The following is a 17730-nucleotide window of genomic DNA, read 5'->3' as shown; positions in this document are numbered from 1 at the left end:
CCAATCTATTCTCTATGTCCCTGATTCTGTTTTTGTTTCATAGATAGGTTCATTTGTGTCATATTTTAGATTCTACATATAAGTGATATCATATGGTATTTCTCTTTCTCTTTCTGACTTACTTCACTTTGTATGATAATCTTTAGTTGCATCTAAGTTGCTGCAAATGGCCAAATGCCATATGGTTTTACTTATATGTGGAATATAAAAAGCAAAATAAAAGAACAAACATAACAAAAAGAAACAGACACATAGATACAAAGAACAAACTGGTTTCTGTGGAATTGGGGGAATAAGTGAAATAGCTGAGGGAGATAAAGAGGTACAAATTTTGAGTATAAAATAAATGTCACAGTTATAATTTACAGCATAAGGAATATAGTAATAATATTGCAATAACTTTGTATGGTGACAGAAGGTAACTAGACATCATGGTGATCATTTTAGAATGTATAAAAATATCAAATCACTATGTTGTACACCTGAAACTAATACAATATTGTAAGATAATTATACTTCAAAAAAGAAGTGTAGGGGCAGGGAATGTGCAGTTGGCAGTATTCAATAGGGTGATTAGTGTATGCCTTGTTGAAAATATGCCATTTGATAAAAGACTAAAAGATAAGGGCATGCACTATGGGGATATATGGGAGAAGAATGTTCCAGACCAAATGAACAGCCTTGCAAAGGTCTTAAGGCAGAGTGTGCCTGGGTGTCAGTGAAGAAGAAGGAGCTGGGCAGAGCTGCAGCACAGTGTGTAAGGGAGAGAGCTGAGAGAGCCCCTTCTAGAGGTCTGGGAAGCCTGACCATGGAAAGTTTTTGCTGGTCATTCTGAAGGCTTTGTCTTTCATTCTGAGTAAAATCAGGAGCCACTGTAAAGGAACAACATGATCAGACTTCAGTTTGGGTGCTGGGCTGATAATAGACTGTAGGGGACAAGGATAAAAACAAAGAAGCCAAGATTATCTTAGTAACACAGATGAGAGGTGATGGGGGGTCTCAGGTCAGTAAAGGAGCTGTGGATGTGTCAAGAACTTGTTCAATACAAGCTCTATTTTGAAGGAAATGCCTCTTTCTGGTCCAGAATTCAATCTGGGATCCTACATTGCATTTAGTTGTCATATCTCCTTAGTTTCCCCCAACCTGGGTAGTTCTTGTCTTTCATGGCTTGGACACATTTGAAGAATATGGCCAGTTATTTTGTAGAATGTTTTTCATTTTGGGTTTGTCTGATATTTATGTTTAAACTCAGGTTATGCATTTTTGGAAAGAAAGTCAGAGGATGGATATTGTGTCCTCCTCAGTGCATCATATCAGGAGTTACATGATGTTGGCATGTCTCATTGCTGGTGATATTAACTTTTTGATCTCTTGTATTATATGCTGTCTGCTGTGTTTCTTGCATTGTAAAGTTACTATTTTCCTTAGTAATTACAAATATCTTGTGGTGAAATACTTTAAGACTATGCGAATATCAAGTTTCTTGTCATACTTTCATCCAAAATTTCTGACATCCATTGATTCTTTCTTGTCTCCAACAATTATTACTGGGTGCTATTTGTCAAATAGTGATTTTTTACTTTCCACTCTTTCTTCTAGATTCATTAACTGACATCTTGTAAGTAACATCTGTCTCTTTTTCCCCATTTGTTTATTTGATTATTCATTGGTAATAGTATTTACTCAGTATTTACTTTATTCTATGGGTCATATTTCATCATTATCATTATTTTGTTACTCAGATTGTTCTAATTTTGGCCACTGGGAACTCCTTCAAGGTGGCTCTTTTGTCCCTCTGACATGACCTCATCATTTTTTAGTACTTCCTTACTTCCTGGAAACATAAGCTGCTCCAGTCTTTTTTTGTATTTTCCCTGCTCCAGCACCCAAATCAGACATTTCTTCAAGATCTCTGGTTCTTTTATTGGAGAACAGGATTTAGAAATCAAGATTTTGGCATTAGATGTACTTATTGCTTCTGTGATGTCATTATTTCTAGGCCCTTTCAGTGGTCAAAGCTAGGAAATATATTTATGTATACATATATTTCGATATCAATTTTATGTATTAACCTATCTATATGTTTTTAAAGACATAATTTCATACTGATACCTCTGATTTCAACACCACAGTGTTCATTCTAGCCTTTCCCATTTCCCTATTTGTAATTTAATTCTCTGCCAGTGAGAAACCTCGCTTTCATTATCCACAAAATATTTACTTATTTGTTTAGTTCTGGAACACACATCAAATAGTTTCAGAATTGCTAACACATACACCCATAAAAAACAAATTTGCTAACTAGAGTATAGTATTTGTGCATAGTTCTTTTTGTCTTCAGCCTTTAGGTATGTAGGCAAAATCCTACTTTCCAAAGTTAACATGGTTAGTTCTTTTCTTCCTTAATCCCTTCATTGTGGTTATGTTGTTCTATTTTAAAAAAAACAGTTAAGTTCATTCATCACTGTTTGTATTGCAGATTTGAGTTGCCCCACCACCACCACCTCTATTATATCCTTGATTTTATATACTTATTTTTGGGTTATGTGAAACATCATTTATAGTTTTCTAAAAGTCAAAATTACACAAAAGGGGAGCTTCAAGATGGTGGAAGAGTAAGACGTGGAGATCACCTTCCTCCCCACAAATACATCAGAAATACAACTACATGTGGAATAACTCCTACAGAACACCTACTGAACGCTAGGAGAAGACCTCAGACTTCCCAAAAGGCAAGAAACTCCCCACGTACATGGGTAGGGCAAAAGAAAAAAGAAAAAACAGAGACAAAAGAATAGGGACGGGACCTGCACCAGTGGGAGGGAGCTGTGAAGGAGGAAAGGTTTCCACACACTAGGAAGCCCCTTTGCAGGTGGAGACTGTGGGTGGTGGAGGGGGGCAGCTTCGGAGCCACGGAGGAGAGCGCAGCAAGAGGGGTGCAGAGGGCAAAGTGGAGAGATTCCCGCACAGAGGATGGGTGCTGAACAGCACTCACCAGCCCGAGAGGCTTGTCTGCTCACCCGCCAGGACAGGTAGGGGCTGGGAGCTAAGGCTCGGGCTTCGGAGGTTGGATCCCAGGTAGAGGGCTGGGGTTGGCTGCATGAACACAGCCTGAAGGGGGTTAGTGCACCACAGCTAGCCAGGAGGGAGTCCAGGAAAAGGTCTGGATCCGCCAAAGAGGCAAGAGACTTTTTCTTGCCTCTTTGTTTCCTGGCGCACGAGGAGAGGGGATTAAGAGCGCCACTTAAAGGAGCCCGAGAGATGGGCGCAAGCTGCGGCTATCAGTGTAGACCCCAGAGACGGGCATGAGACGCTAAGGCTGCTGCTGCAGCCACCAAGAAGCCTGTGTGCAAGCGCAGGTCACTATCCACACCTCCCCTCCCGGGAGCCTGTGCAGCCCACCACTGCCAGGGTCCCGTGATCCAGGGACAACTTCCCCAGGAGAACACATGGCACACCTCAGGCTGGTGCAATGTCACGCAGGCCTCTGCCACTGCAGGCTCACCACGCACTCCGTACCCCTCCCTCTCTCTGGCCTGAGTGAGCCAGAGCCCCCGAAGAAGCTGTTCCTTTAACCTCATCCTCTCTGAGCAAAGAACAGGTGACCTCAGGCGACCTACATGCAGAGGCAGGGCCAAATCCAAAGCTGAATGCCAGGAGCTGTGTGAACAAAGAAGAGAAAGGGAAATCTCTCCCAGCAGCCTCAGGAACAGCGGATTAAATCTCCACAGTCAACTTGATGTACCCTGCAACTGTGGAATACATGAATAGACAACGAATCAACCCAAACTGAGGAGGTGGACTTTGGGAGCAATGATATATTTTTTTCCCCTTTTTCTCTTTTTGTGAGTGTGTATGCATATGCTTCTGTGTGTGATTTTGTCTGTATAGCTTTGTTTTTACCATTTGTCCTAGGGTTCTGTCTGTCTGTTTTTTGTTTTATTATTTTGTATAGTTTTCAGCGCTTGTTATCATTGGTGGATTTGTTTTTTGGTTTGGTTGTTCTCTTGTTTCTTTCTTTCTTTTTTTTTTAATTACTTAAAAATTTTTTTTAATATTATTTTTTGTTTTTTATTTTAATAACCTTTTTTAAAATTTCTTTCTTTCTTTCTCCTTTCTTTCTTTCTTTTTTTCTCCCTTTTATTCTGAGCCGTTTGGATGACAGGCTCTTGGTGCTCCAGCCAGGCATCACAGCTGTGCCTCTGAGGTGGGAGAGCCAAGCTCCGGACATTGGTTCACCAGAGACTTCCCAGCTCCATGTAATATCAAATGGTAAAAATCTCACAGAGATCTCCATCTCAACGCCAAGACCCAGCTCCACTCAACGACCAGGAAGCTACAGTGCTGGACACCCTATGCCGAACAACTAGCAAGAGAAGAACACAACCCCACCCATTAGCAGAGAAGCTGCCTAAAATCATAATAAGGTCACAGACACCCCAAAACACACCATCAGACATGGTCCTGCCCACCAGGAAGACAAGATCCAGGCTCATACAACAGTACACAGGCAGTAGTCCCCTCCACCAGGAATCCTACACAACCCATTGAACCAACCTTAGCCACTGGGGGCAGACACCAAAAACAATGGAAACTACGAACCTGCAGCCTGCGAAAAGGAGACCCCAAACACAGTAAGTTAAGCAAAATGAGAAGACAAGGAAATACAGCAGATGAAGGAGCAAGGTAAAAACCTACCAGACCTAACAAATGAAGAGGAAATAAGCAGTCTACCTGAAAAAGAATTCAGAATAATGACAGTAAAGGTGATCCAAAATCTTGGAAACAGAATGGAGAAAATACAAGAAACGTTTAACAAGGACCTAGAAGAACTAAAGAGGAAACAAACAATGATGGACAATACAATAAATGAACTTAATAATTCTCTAGAAGGAATCAGTAGCAGAATAACTGAGGCAGAAGAATGGATAAGTGACCTGGAAGATAAAATAGTGGAAATAACTACCGCAGAGCAGAATAAAGAAAACACAATGAAAAGAATTGACAACGGTCTCAGAGACCTCTGGGAAAACATTAAACTTACCAGCATTAGAATTATAGGGGTCCCAGAAGAAGAAGAGAAAAAGAAAGGGACTGAGAAAATATTTGAAGAGATTATAGTTCAAAATTTCCCTAATATGGGAAAGGAAATAGTCAATCAAGTCCAGGAAGCACAGAGAGTACCATACAGGATATATCCAAGGAGAAACATGCCAAGACAAATAATAATCAAACTATCAAAAATTAAATACAAAGAAAAAATATTAAAAGCAGCAAGGGAAAAACAACAAATAACATACAAGGGAATCCCCATAAGGTTAACAACTGATCTTTCAGCAGAAACTCTGCAAGCCAGAAGGGAGTGGCAGGATATATTTAAAGTGATGAAAGGGAAAAACCTACAACCAATATTACTCTATACAGCAAGGATCTCATTCAGATTTGACGGAGAATTTAAAATCTTTACAGACAAGCAAAAACTATGGGAATACAGCACCAGAAAACTAGCTTTACAGTAAATGCTAAAGGAACTTCTCTATGCAGGAAACACAAGAGAAGAAACAGACCTAAAATTACAAACCTAAAACAATTAAGAAAATGGTAATAAGAACATACATATCGATAATTACCTTAAATGTAAATGGATTAAATACTCCAACCAAAAGACATAGACTGGCTGAATGGATACAAAAACAAGACCCATATATATGCTGTCTACAAGAGACCCACTTCAGACCTGGGGACACATACAGACTGAAGGTGAGGGGATGGAAAAAGATATTCCATGCAAATGGAAATCAAAAGAAAGCTGCACCAACAATACTCCTATCAGATAAAATAGACTTTAAAATAAAGGCTATTACAAGTGGCAAAGAAGGACACTACATAATGATCAAGGGATCAATCCAAGAAGAAGATATAACAATTATAAATATATATACACCCAACATAGGAGCACCTCAATACATAAGGCAACTGCTAACAGCTATAAAAGAGGAAATCTACAGTAACACAATAATAGTGAGGAACTTTAACACCTCACTTACACCAAAGGACAGATCACCCAAACAGAATATGAATAAGGAAACACAAGCTTTAAATGACACAATAGACCAGATAGATTTAATTGATATTAACAGGACACTCCATCCAGAAACAGCGGATTACACTTTCTTCTCAAGTGCACATGGAACATTCTCCAGGATAGATCACATCTTGGGTCACAAAGCAAACTTCAGTAAAGTTAAGAAAATTGAAATCATATCAAACATCTTTTCTGAACACAATGCTATGAGATTAGAAATCAATTAAAGGGAAAAAAACATAAAAAACACAAACACATGGAGGCTACATTACTAAATAACCAAGAGATCACTGAAGAAATCAAAGAGGAAATCAAAAAATACCTAGAGGCAAATTACAATGAAAACACAATGTCTCAAAACCTATGGGATGCAGGAAAAGCAGTTCTAAGAGGGAAGTTTATAGTAATACAACCCTACCTGAAGAAACGAGAAAAATATCAAATAAAAAATCTAACCTTACACCTAAAGGAACTAGAGAAAGAAGACGAAACAAAGCCCAATGTTAGTAGAAGGGAGGAAATCATATAGATCAGAGAAGAAATAAATGAAATAGAAACAAAGAAAACAATAGCAAAGATCAATAAAACGAAGAGCTGGTTCCTTGAGAAGATAAACAAAATTGATAAACCATTAGCCAGACTCATCAAGAAAAAGAGGGAGAGGACTCAAATCTATAAAATTAGAAATGAAAAAGGAGAAGTTACAACAGACATGGCAGAAATACAAAGCATCCTAAGAGACTACTACAAGCAACTCTATGTCAATAAAATGGACAACCTGGAAGAAATGGACAAATTCTTAGAAAGGGATAACCTTCCAAGACTGAACCAGGAAGAAATAGAAAATATGAACAGACCAATGACAAGGAATGAAATTGAAACTGTGATTAAACATCTTCCAACAAACAAAAGTTCAGGACCAGATGGCTTCACAGGTGAATTCTATCAAATATTTAGAGAAGAGTTAACAACCATCCTTTTCAAACTCTTACAAAAATTTGCAGAAAGAATACTCCCAAACTCATTCTTTGAGACCACCATCACCCTGATACCAAAATGAGACAAAGATATCACACAAAAATGAAAATTACAGGCCAATGTCACTGATGAACATAAAAACAAAAATCCTCAACAAAATACTAACAAACCTAATCCAACAACACATTAAAAAGATCATACGCCATGATCAAGTGGGATTCATCCCAGAGATGTAAGAATTCTTCAATATATGCAAATCAATCAGTGTGATACACCATATTAACAAATTAAAGAATAAAAACCACATGATCATCTCAATACATGCAGAAAAACTTTTGACAAAATTCAACACCCATTTATGTTAAAAACTCTCCAGAAAGTGGGCATAGAGGGAACCTACCTCAACATAATAAAGGCCATATACGACAAACCCCCAGCAAACATTATTCTCAAAGGTGAAAAACTGAAAGCATTTCCTCTAAGATCAGGAACGAGACAAGGATGTCCACTCTCACCACTATTATTCAACATAGCTTTGGAAGTCCTAGCCATGGCAATCAGACAAGAAAAAGAAATAAAAGGAATACAAATTGTAAAAGAAGAAGTAAAACTGTCACCGTTTGCAGATGACATGATCCTATACATAGAGAATCCTAAAAATGTCACCAGAAAACTACTAGAGCTAATCAATGAATTTCGTAAAGTTGCAGGATACAAAATTAATGCACAGAAATCTCTTGCATTCCTATACACTAATAATGAAAAATCTGAAAGAGAAATTAAGGAAGCACTCCCATTTACCATTGCAACAAAATGAATAAAATACCTAAGAATAGACCTACCTAGGGAGACAAAAGCCCTGCATGCAGAAAACTATAAGACACTAATAAAAGAAATTAAAGATGACATCAACAGATGGAGAAATATACCATGTTCTTGGATTGGATGAATCAATATTGTGAAAATGACTATACTACCCAAAGCAATCTACAGATTCAATGCAGTCCTATCAAATTACCAATAGCATTTTTACGGAACTAGAACAAATCATCTTAAAATTTGTATGGAGACACAAAAGACCCCGAATAGCCAAAGCAGTCTTGAGGGAAGAAAATGGAGCTGGAGGAATCAGACTCCCTGACTTCAGACTATACTACAAAACTACAGTAATCAAGACAATATGGTACTGGAACAAAAACAGAAACATAGATCAATGGAAGAAGATAGAAAGCCCAGAGATAAACCCACGCACCTATGGTCAACTAATCTATGACAAAGGAGACAAGAATATACAGTGGAGAAAAGACAGTCTCTTCAATAAGTGGTGGTGGGAAAACTGGACAGGTACATGTAAATGTATGAAATTAGAACAGTCCTTAACACCATACACAAAATTAAACTCAAAATGGATTAAAGACTTAAATGTAAGGCCAGACACTATCAAACCCTTAGAGGAAAACATAGGCAGAACACTCAATGACATAAATCACAGCAAGATCCTTTTTGACCCACCTCCTAGAGAAATTGAAATAAAAGCAAAAATAAACAAATGGGACCTAATGAAACTTAAAATCTTTTGCACAGCAAAGGAAACCATAAACAAGACGAAAAGACAACCCTCAGAATGGGAGAAAATATTTGCAAATGAATCAACGGACAAAGGATTAATCTCCAAAATATATAAACAGCCATGCAGCTCAATGTTAAAGAAACAAACAATGCAATCCAAAAATGGGTGGAAGACCTAAATAGACATTTCTCCAAAGAAGACATACAGATGGCCAAGAAGCACATGAAAAGCTGCTCAACATCACTAATTTTTAGAGAAATGCAAATCAAAACTACAATGAGTTATCACCTCACGCCAGTTAGAATGGACATCATCAGAAAATGTACAAACAAGAAATTCTGGAGAGGGTGTGGAGAAAAGGGAACCCTCTTTTACTGTTGGTGGGAATGTAAATTGATACAGCCACTATGGAGAACAGTATGGAGGTTCCTTAAAAAACTAAAAATAGAATTACAATATGACCCAGCAATCCCACTACTGGGTATATACCCAGAGAAAACCATAATTCAAAAAGACACATGCACCCCAATGTTAATTGCAGCACTATTTACAGTAGCCAGGTCATAGAAAGAACCTAAATGCCCATCGACAGACGAATGAATAAAGAAGTTGTGGTACCTATATACAATGGAATATTACTCAGCCATAAAAAGGAACGAAATTGGGTCATTTGTTGAGACGTGGATGGATCTAGAGACTGTCATACAGAGTGAAGTAAGCCAGAAAGAGAAAAATAAATATCGTATATTAACGTATATATGTGGAACATAGAAAAATGGTACAGATGAACAGGTTTGCAGGGCAGAAATTGAGACACAGATGTAGAGAACAAACATATGGACACCGAGTGGGGAAAGCTACGGGGGTGTGGGGGCGGTGGTGTGATGAATTGGGAGATTGGGATTGACATATATACACTAATATGTATAAAATTGATAACTAATAAGAACCTGCTGTATTTTAAAATATATAAAATAAAAGTTTTTTAAAAAGTCCTAATAGTAGATAGAGAGCAGAAATAGACTGAGGCTTCCATTCCTTTCTACATTGTTCCTTTCCATCCGTTCTTTCCTGTGGGCTGGAATTCCTGGCACTTTTGAAGAGATTTATCCCTCAGGGATGGTGGATTGGAAGGAATTTGGGCAATGTATGTTATCCAAGGGGACAGGCTTTTCTGTGGCTAACACAGTTTGTCTACAGTACAAAGGAAGTGAGGCTAAGGTCCTATCCCAGCCTTGGTCTGATGATCCTAGGCCACCGAGGGTAAGTTGTCTCCAAGTATTTGGAAAGTAATTAATGAGACTAATATTTCATTTTGTCTTTCTACAGCCAATCACAATAAGTTCAACCCCAGCCAGTCCTCCACTTTCAGAAACAATGGGCAAACCTATACACTGTCCTATGATTTTGGAAGCCTGGTTGTGGTCTTGGTATTTGATACCATGACTGTGAGTAATATCCTCATATTACTGTGAGTAATATCCTCTGAGGTTCTGTGGTTTGGCTTTCATTTTCTAGAGCCTTAAGCTATGAGAGAAATCCACAATTACTAATTTGTACGACATTCCCAGAAGCTAGAGTTGGAAAGGATGTCAAAGTTCATCTAATTCAACCTTCCTCCCAAGACAGGCATTGCTTCCACAGCAGTTCTGACTGCAGAAATCTCTTTATGTGGTGCTAAGGTTGCTATGCCTTTTGACTTTCTTCCCTGGTTTTACTCTGCTGTTCAGAATCAGATAGAATAAATCTGCTCCCTCTTCCACACAATTTCACTTTGGATATTTGAAGACATATCCTTTCACATTTTCCTTATTTCTTTACATCCAACTCCCACAGTTCTCTCTTGTTCTTGCACGTGGATTTTTCAATATAACACCAGTCACTGTTCTTTCCTTGCCCATGGATGTGGAAACTATAACTCCAGAAATCAGCTGCCTCTGCTTCCGTAACAGCCACACTCCTTTTTCCAAGACATATTTGGTTGGGTTATGTTGTTGCCCCTTCACCTTCCACCCTCACACTCATGTTTGAGCTTAGCATGAAAAAAGCCAACTTCTTCTCCTGGGAGAGGTTCTAGATTCCAGACCCTGGGCACCTAAGTCTGGGAAGGATTTGTCCACCTGAATTGTGAAACTCTTCTCTCTGCTCACCCCAGGTTCAGAACATCGTCACTGATAACCAGGAGTTTGGCCTGAGTGAGAGAGTGAACCCAGCTATCCCTTCTACTATTTAGACTTTGATGGGATTCTGGGAATGGCCTACCCCAGCTTGGCGGTGGGAGGTACCCCAACAGTCATGCAGAGCAGGCTGCAGCAGGACCAGCTCACCCAACTCCTCTTCAGCTTCTACTTCTCTCGGTAAGAACATTTGTCCTGGGAAGGGCTCATCAAATGATGCACTGTGGGGGCTTTGGACAACTCAACATCAGACAGAGCCTAGGTAAAAATGTTTCCTGATACAGTGAGTAAAACAATCCATGTATTTCTGAAAATTTGTAATTACATTGTGGGGGGAATTTTATTTTAAACACAGTAGAAGAATTTTTAATTATGACCATAAGCCATATGATGACTCTTTTCTTAAAAAATGCAATATTCCTTCAACATTTGTTTAGTAAATCTAGAGATTGCTGTGTTAGATTTGCACAACTGTAGAGCAATTGAACAAGCCACATGAGCATTTACTAGTAAGAGAACAGAAATGGAATGATAATTATAATAACATCTCTGGTTTTATAAGGTACTCTTGTAGCAATCCCTTCAAATGACATCTCTAAAATCCTGTTATTAGCCCAGGTTTGCCAATGAGGAAATGAAGGCTCAAACAGGTTGTTGATGTTGATCAAGGTCAGTCACTAGTAGGTGTGAAGCCAAGACTCAAGCTTAAATGTCTTGATCAGAAATCCAGTACTTTTCCTACTCCACCTGGCCTCGAACTTTTATGGCAAATTTTACTTCCTGATCTTTTTTCCTAAATATATCAAGCTCAGGGTACCTGATCCAAGGTAGTAAACACAGGAGGCCTAGATCCTCTTCATATTATATAGTTACCAACCTGACCACGATAGGAGCATGCCCATCATGGTACACTTGGTGTCTCTGTCAGGCCCCATTCCAGGTACTCTCAGAGGGGTTTCTTCTTATTCTCACCCTGTCCAGGAAAGGTCTCTCTGGGATACTTCTATAGTTTGTTTTCAGGTGCCTGTCCTCTCCTATATGATGGAGTCTGTGTTTCCAAGTCTCTGACACTTTGGGTGTTTCTCTAAGAATTCTCCTCTCTGTTGTACTTTGAGTCAGGTGGAATCTGAGGAGCAGCTCAGAGGACCAGCACACCCTTGTTCTGCAGTACCTCTGTGTCTGAGGGAGAGAGGGAAGGCGGGAGGAGAGAGAGGAACTGCCTGACCCATTCATGTGGTGGAACTCATGCTCTTGTACCTTTCTCCCCAGCCAACCAATCTATCAATATGGTGAGAGCTCATCCTGGAAGGTGTGGACACCCAACTCTATTCTGGTCAGATTGTCTGGATCCTTGTCACCCGGGAAATGTACTGGCAGCTTGTTATCCAGGAATAAGTAGAGTGGACAGTTCCAATGGATTATGGACACTCCTAGGATGTTCCTCCAACATGACAATATTCCCCATTCCTCTCATGACACAGATTTCTTAAAGAATCATCAAACCCCCAGGCTGAGGTTGTCCTGGAGCTCAGTAGACTCTGGAGTCTAGCTCTTGACTGAACTTTTTGAACTGGTCCCTGAGCTTTGCCGTGTCAGCAGGTTGGTCATTCCTAGGCCCTGTGACTTCACGTCTTTGTTCTTAGAAGCTTCGTTATCCCATCAACATGATCTTTACCACTTCCATCATCAGTAAGAGTAATGGCTGTTACTATTGATGCATTGATGCTTTCCACGTGCCAGATACTGTGCTAAATATTTTACATATACTATTGCATATAATTTCCATAATACTATAAGGATGTCAGAACTGTATTTCATTCCATCGATAAAGAAATCAAGGCTCAGATGTTTGTAAATTATCAAAAGTCACACATTTCACAAATTTCAAAATTTGAACCTGAACACAACACATCAGATCCCACTGATCATGAATCCACTGCTTCTACACTCAAAGCCCTCAAGAATTTTCCATCACATGCAAATTTAAGACAAAACGCCTTTTGCCTGTACTCAAGACCATACAGAAGCTAGCCCCTACCTATCTATACAGCTTTTCCCCCACTCCCTGATCTGAAGCATAGACTTCATCAAGTGCTTGCACCTTGTCATGACTTTCTTGCTTCTTTTGTTAATTTCACTTGAAGTGTCCCTCCTCTTCTCCATGCTTATTTGAATTTTAGGCAAACTTCAGAGCCTGGATTAACTCCTATCTCCTCCAAATTTCTCCCGGGGGCCCAGTCCACAGTGATCTCTCACTTTTAATCCAGTAGTATTTACCTGTGCCCCTGTCACAATTTATATGTCCAAATCACTGGGTAAGCACTGGAAAAACAGCCCAATGTGCAGGAGTGGAGAAAGGAAAAACTTGGCATGTCTGGGGACTAGCTTCATGCGCTTGGAATAGAGGTGTCTTTTTCACATGGACCAATTACTCTCACTCTTTAAGCATCACTTCCTTAGAACAACCCTTGTGTGAAACCCCAGAATAGCTCAAGTTTCCTCTTCTCTGAAACATTGCATTTTCTTCACAGCACATATCAGGATTGCAATTACACCTCATATATGTGTGTTTTTGTTAAGTGTCTGGCCTTTCCACTAGGCTGTGGTGTCTGTCTTGCTCACCATTGTATCTCCAAGTGCCTTGTCTCATAGACAGCACCAGCAAACATATGAGAATGAAGAGGAGAGGTAGAGCAGCAGAAAAAGCTGGACAGGGAATGAGGGACTGAATCACATAGGACTTTATGTACCACATTATGGAGTTTATCATCTACTGCCTTATAGTGTTTGTCATGGCATGACATATTTTGTTGTGTCTTTTCAGTTAGAATAAGCTCTTTAAAAACAGAAAGTATGATTTACTCCCTCCTTATATCACCATGATCCCTATAGGAGTGTCTTGCACATAGTAGGTGCTCAGCTTGTATATATCAATTAATTTCAAGCCCTGACTGTGTTTGGCACTGTGTGCTGGGCCACACAACGGTAGATTAAAGAAGACAAGACACAGTCTCTGCCTTCCAAGAGCTTCCAGTCAGAGCTGGAGAGGTCACCAGTACAAGACTGAGGCTATTATTCCAATAATCACAAAGGCCCAACACCATTACATGGGTAGATATGTCATAGGGTGGCCTTGCTTCCTGGAAGATGCAGAACATTGGAGCTCCTGGATTGGGGGCGGCGGTGGCAGTGATGAGGGGAGGACAGGGCTCATGGTTGTGGAAGAGGCACCTGACTCTCTTTGTACTGGTGTCCCTCTCAGGTTTGCCATCGGTGACCAGGCCACTGGCTGGTGTTCCCAGGGCTGCCAGGCCATTGTGGATATGGGGACCTTCCTGCTGGCTGTTTCCCAGCAGTACATGACCTCCTTCCTGCAGTCAACAGGAGCCCAGCAAAACGAGAATGGTGATGTGAGTAGCCAGAAGCCAAAGGTTTCTCTGCACATCCATGCAGCCTCAGCCAGGAGCCCAAGTGCCTGAGTTCATGAGAGGGAGGAGGAAGGGTTGTGTGGGGACCTGAACCCCTGGCAGGACAGAACAGGTGGGGACACAGCTTGGCATTTCATGAACCTCCAATGCACGGAAGGGAAAGGGGAGGGAATAATACCAACCCCATCCAGACTGTGAGTGAGGGCTGAATGGTTGTCTGGTGCTGCTAGTTCATTGTAGGTCCTAGGAGCACATTCAGCTTGGTCTGGCCACTGTCATTTGACTGAGTGAAATAGAGTCAGGGCACAATGCCCTTGTACATTCCACTTGGCTTTCTTCCTTCTCTAGAAATGCACCTTTGGGTTTTACTCTGAGGAGCCTCCTGTGCCCACATCTCCACCCCTTGGTACACATATGTAGTTTGCTTTTCCCTGCATGCAAGTGTCTGTGTGTGTATGTGTGTGTGCATGTGATGAGTACATGGACTGGTATACACAAATGTGGATATGAGAGTGTGTTATGAGTATACTTCTACAAATGTGTGCCAATGCCTTTTCTCTGTAATTTGTACTTTCTGAGGTTAGAATTTGGGTTTTGGAAGAGCCTAACTCCTTATGGCCATACTCCCCAACACTAAGAGCTGAGGTATGTTTAAGGAGAGGAGTCAAGAAGCAAGAGGGCCAGTCAACATTGTGCCCAGGAGTCAGGCCTGGCCTTCCATGCTCTGAAACAGCCTCTGCTGGAAGGTGGAGAAGAGAGTCTCACAGGAAAGGGGGGGGGCTTGGGCCCTTTGTCTGGGCCCCCAGCCCCGGCGTTCTGCAGCATTGCCTCTTCTCTCTCTGTTTGTGGTCAACTGCGACTCTGTGCAGAGCATGCCCACCATCACCTTCATCATCAGTGGGTCCCATTTCCCACTGCCTCCCTCTGCCTATGTCTTCAACATACGTATTCACCCCAGGGTCCCTGGATTGTGTGTTTGGATGGGCCCAAGGCTGGTCTGTGTCCCAGCTCACATCTGGGTTGCTATGGGCAATCACCAGGGGCAGGACTGAGGGTGAACAAGAAGTCAGGGACCCCCAGGCATCACGGAATATAGGGTGGGGGGCATTCCCATGGGAAAGGCCTCGCAGTGCAACTGGTGATGTCGTCATGTCCTCTGTCTCTTCAGAACAATAATTACTGCATGCTGGGGATTGAGGCCTCTTACCTGCCCTCCTCCAGCGGGGAGCCTCTGTGGATTCTGGGCAATGTCTTCCTCAAGGAGTATTACTCTGTCTTCGATGTGGCCAACAATCATGTGGGCTTTGCCCTCTCCACTTTGACTAGTGCAAGGCAGCTGCCTGCAGCTGCCTGCAACCTCCCCAAGGACTCTGCAATTGCCCTAATGCCTTTGTGGCTGAGGGCAGCATTTTAAACTATCCTGATTCCTTCTGCCCACTAGAGTGTTTTTCTTCCTGAACCTAAGAAATCAGAAATCTCCAAACATTTTTGAGACTCCTTCCAACAAACAATTTAGTAGTTTATCCTAAATTGAAAGTTAGCAACAGCTGTTTGGAGGCTCTTTTAATCAATGGGCGAGAACAGGAGAAGCAGTATCTGGCTGCATGCAGCATGGGTGTCAAGGACACAGTGGTCTCTACATGATGGTCGTGGTTGGAGGTTTTCACCCCTCCCAGCACTCTCTCTTCCAAAATTATTTTCTCTCAATTCTTAAAAAAGACGTGAGCCAGATCAATTGCTGACTGAAGAATTTTGGAGAAGAAAAAAGAATCCTTAGAGAACATTTCAAAAAGGTGCTTGGAAGGCCAAAATCTGATCAGAACGTAGTGTTATTGTTCATTTGTTTGTTTTTGTAAGGGAGCAACACAGTTGTAATAAATTTATATATTATGGGACATTTCACAGACTCCATTCATTCCTACCAGTACTTTCAGGCTGCTTCACATATTCACTTTACCTGAACATATTCTCTTCTGAGATAGAGTATTTGAAGACTGGGAAGAGAGACAGGGGAAGAAGGAGAGGGAGAGAGAGGGAAATATCAATAGATTGAGAGAGAGCAGCAGGTCCACAAAGGTAGGAGGAAAGAGAAAAGTATTTAAATAGAGAGCTGCAAGGAAACAGGGAAGTGAGAAGAGGTAGAAGCTATGGAAGGTGGAGGTGAAGTTAGAGATCTGGGGTTTTTTGGGGGAGATGTTCCAGAGCAACATCTCTAGAGAGGAATGTAGGATGGAGATTCTGAGAAATGTTGCCTATGATTACAAATTAGAGTTTTAAAAATATTCCTAAAGAGATATAAAGATTGGAATTATCCTTTAATTATTATTGGCAGTCATAATGTGCTCTTTAAATTGAATTCATGAAGACAGTGGCCACATGGGACCCCAGCCTATATTTGGGTTATACTTATAAAAGAGATTTCCATTTAATTATTTCTAATGGGGTCATCACAGGTCAAATGTCATTAATTTATTCATAAACTATTAATCAAAATCTTGGTTTGTGTAAATGAAATTTCCCCTGATCCCTGACATCTTTCTCCCTTTCCTCTGCCTATCCTCCCACTCTCTATGAAGAGGTACAATACTTTGTATCTCTGATAATGCATTACACAGTGCACTGGATTTTACCCATTTACCCAACTAGATTATGATCTCCTAGAGGAAAGAGACTGTGTTATTTTCTCTTTAAATCCCCAGATCTTAGATGTCTCGCAGAAAAGATGTACTTAGCAGAAACTTGTACTACTAAATTAATGATTACAATACAAGTGAGATTAATGCTGTTACAGTGAATTCTTCCTGAGAGTGTCAGGAAAGAAGAAGGTATCACAGAGGAAATTGTGTTAACTTTAGACCTTGAAGTATGAGTAGGAACTCATCATGTATGGAAAGTAAAAAGGCATCTCATGCAGAAAAACAACGTAAGAACAACACAGAGGCTTGGAAGAGTTTGTGCCATTGCAGATCAGCAAAGAATCTGAACTGGCTGGAGCACACAGAACCTGGAAAGGATAGCAGGGAATGAGGCTGCCAGGTGGATTGGATCAGATGAGCAGGGCCTTGCTAAAAGTCTGGACTTTATTATCTAATCGATGGGAACCACAATGGGTTTAGAAAAAGAGAGAGAATGATCAGACCTTTGTTTGAGGAAGAGAGGTCTGCTGGCAGGGCCCCTCTGTTCCACAGCCCTCATTTGGGGTTCCTCAGGTTCCTGTACCTGGTGGAGACACAACTCCAGAGAGATGCATATTCTTCATTCCTGGTAGCGCTTCTGCCTTAGGACCCTAGCCATTTTCCTAGCTCATGGTCATGGCTGAGAAACCTAAACAGAAGTGAAAGACTCCTATACCCAGAATTTAGAGCTAACCCAAATCAGGGAGCTCTCAGCTTCCGTCTTTCTTAGTTCCACTGTGACTCTCCTCTTTACTATCCAAAAGTCACAGGAACCACAAAAACAGCTCCCCACAGTCCTGGTGGCCATGTTGACCAA

At 40.9% G+C, this 17730-nt stretch overlaps 1 pseudogene; it reads left to right on the top strand.

Moving 5' to 3' along the window:
* Positions 1-646: 646 nt before the first annotated feature.
* On the top strand, positions 647-15652 carry LOC137760623 (pepsin B-like; annotated as a pseudogene).
* The last annotated feature ends 2078 nt before the right edge of the window (positions 15653-17730 follow it).

Source organism: Eschrichtius robustus, chromosome 3 (genome assembly GCF_028021215.1).
Source record: "Eschrichtius robustus isolate mEscRob2 chromosome 3, mEscRob2.pri, whole genome shotgun sequence".
NCBI classification, from domain to species: Eukaryota; Metazoa; Chordata; class Mammalia; order Artiodactyla; family Eschrichtiidae; genus Eschrichtius; species Eschrichtius robustus.
The sequence above is the reverse complement of the archived record's forward strand: the minus strand, read 5'-3'. Positions and strand labels throughout refer to the sequence as shown.